The following is a 2,500-nucleotide window of genomic DNA, read 5'->3' on the forward strand; positions in this document are numbered from 1 at the left end:
CTGGTGCGGGCGCTTGCCTCGACCACCATCGGCACACGCTGGGCCCTGGTGCGGCAGGTTGCCTCGAGCACCATCGGCACACGCTGGGCCCTGGTGCGGTCGGTTGCCTCGAGCACCATCGGCACACGCTGGGCCCTGGTGCGGGCGCTTGCCTCGACCACCATCGGCACACGCTGGGCCCTGGTGCGGCAGGTTGCCTCGACCACCATCGGCACACGCTGGGCCCTGGTGCGGCAGGTTGCCTCGAGCACCATCGGCACACGCTGGGCCCTGGTGCGGTCGGTTGCCTCGATCACCATCGGCACACGCTGGGCCCTGGTGCGGGCGGTTGCCTCGACCACCATCGGCACACGCTGGGCCCAGGTGCGGCAGCTTGCCTCGAGCACCATCGGCACACGCTCGGCCCTGGTGCGGTCGGTTGCCTCGACCACCATCGGCACACGCTGGGCCCTGGTGCGGCAGGTTGCCTCGACCACCATCGGCAGCCTCGACCACCATCGGCACACGCTGGGCCCTGGTGCGGGCGGTTGCCTCGACCACCATCGGCACACGCTCCGCCCTGGTGCGGCAGGTTGCCTCGACCACCATCGGCACACGCTGGGCCCTGGTGCGGGCGGTTGCCTCGACCACCATCGGCACACGCTGGGCCCTGGTGCGGGCGCTTGCCTCGACCACCATCGGCACACGCTCGGCCCTGGTGCGGTCGGTTGCCTCGACCACCATCGGCACACGCTGGGCCCTGGTGCGGCAGGTTGCCTCGACCACCATCGGCAGCCTCGACCACCATCGGCACACGCTGGGCCCTGGTGCGGGCGGTTGCCTCGACCACCATCGGCACACGCTCCGCCCTGGTGCGGCAGGTTGCCTCGACCACCATCGGCACACGCTGGGCCCTGGTGCGGGCGGTTGCCTCGACCACCATCGGCACACGCTGGGCCCTGGTGCGGGCGCTTGCCTCGACCACCATCGGCACACGCTGGGCCCTGGTGCGGCAGGTTGCCTAGACCACCATCGGCACACGCTGGGCCCTGGTGCGGGCGCTTGCCTCGACCACCATCGGCACACGCTGGGCCCTGGTGCGGGCGCTTGCCTCGACCACCATCGGCAGACGCTGGGCCCTGGTGCGGCAGGTTGCCTCGACCACCATCGGCACACGCTGGGCCCTGGTGCGGGCGCTTGCCTCGAGCACCATCGGCACACGCTCGGCCCTGGTGCGGTCGGTTGCCTCGAGCACCATCGGCACACGCTGGGCCCTGGTGCGGCAGGTTGCCTCGACCATCATCGGCAGCCTCGACCACCATCGGCACACGCTGGGCCCTGGTGCGGGCGCTTGCCTCGACCACCTTCGGCACAAGCTCGGCCCTGGTGCGGTCGGTTGCCTCGAGCGCCATCGGCACACGCTGGGCCCTGGTGCGGCAGGTTGCCTCGACCACCATCGGCACACGCTGGGCCCTGGTGCGGCAGGTTGCCTCGACCACCATCGGCACACGCTGGGCCCTGGTGCGGGCGGTTGCCTCGACCACCATCGGCACACGCTGGGCCCTGGTGCGGGCGGTTGCCTCGACCACCATCGGCACACGCTGGGCCCTGGTGCGGGCGCTTGCCTCGAGCACCATCCGCACACGCTGGGCCCTGGTGCGGCAGGTTGCCTCGACCACCATCGGCACACGCTGGGCCCTGGTGCGGCAGGTTGCCTCGAGCACCATCGGCACACGCTGGGCCCTGGTGCGGGAGCTTGCCTCGAGCGCCATCGGCACACGCTGGGCCCTGGTGCGGCAGGTTGCCTCGAGCACCATCGGCACACGCTGGGCCCTGGTGCGGTCGGTTGCCTCGAGCACCATCGGCACACGCTGGGCGCTGGTGCGGGCGCTTGCCTCGACCAGCATCGGCACACGCTGGGCCCTGGTGCGGCAGGTTGCCTCGATCACCATCGGCACACGCTGGGCCCTGGTGCGACAGGTTGCCTCGAGCACCATCGGCACACTATCGGCCCTGGTGCGGGCGGTTGCCTCGACCACCGTCGGCACACGCTGGCCCTGGTGCGGGCGCTTGCCTCGAGCACCATCGGCACACGCTGGGCCCTGGTGGGTTTAGGCACATCTTCAAATTTCTGCCGTGCCAATGCCATTTTTATGGCTTGTAAATTCATACAATGGTCCCCTAAGCCTTCACGTGAAGTTTCGTTGGAAGATGACTCGTTTTCTATTTTTCATGATTTTCGAAACTTTTTGCGGTTCGGGATTTTTTAAAATTTTTTTATAAGGATTTTTGGCTCCAAATTTTGTAGGCATGATCCTTCTATTTTTGTTGGCATGCACAAAAAAATTCAGCTAAAAACTCGAAGTAGAGAAGATTTTGTGACCGTTTGAAAAAAGTGTCCCCATTTCAGACACTTTAACGGCTACTGGTAGCAAACCTGTAAAATCTCAAATGCTCTTTAAGGGGGTGTGAATTCTCAGAGGTTTGATGAGGGATAGGGGGCCAACACAAGGCCAAGTAC

This window comes from Durio zibethinus, unplaced genomic scaffold (genome assembly GCF_047325235.1).
Source record: "Durio zibethinus cultivar Kanyao isolate XHJ-2024 unplaced genomic scaffold, ASM4732523v1 HiC_scaffold_1, whole genome shotgun sequence".
Lineage (NCBI taxonomy): Eukaryota > Viridiplantae > Streptophyta > Magnoliopsida > Malvales > Malvaceae > Durio > Durio zibethinus.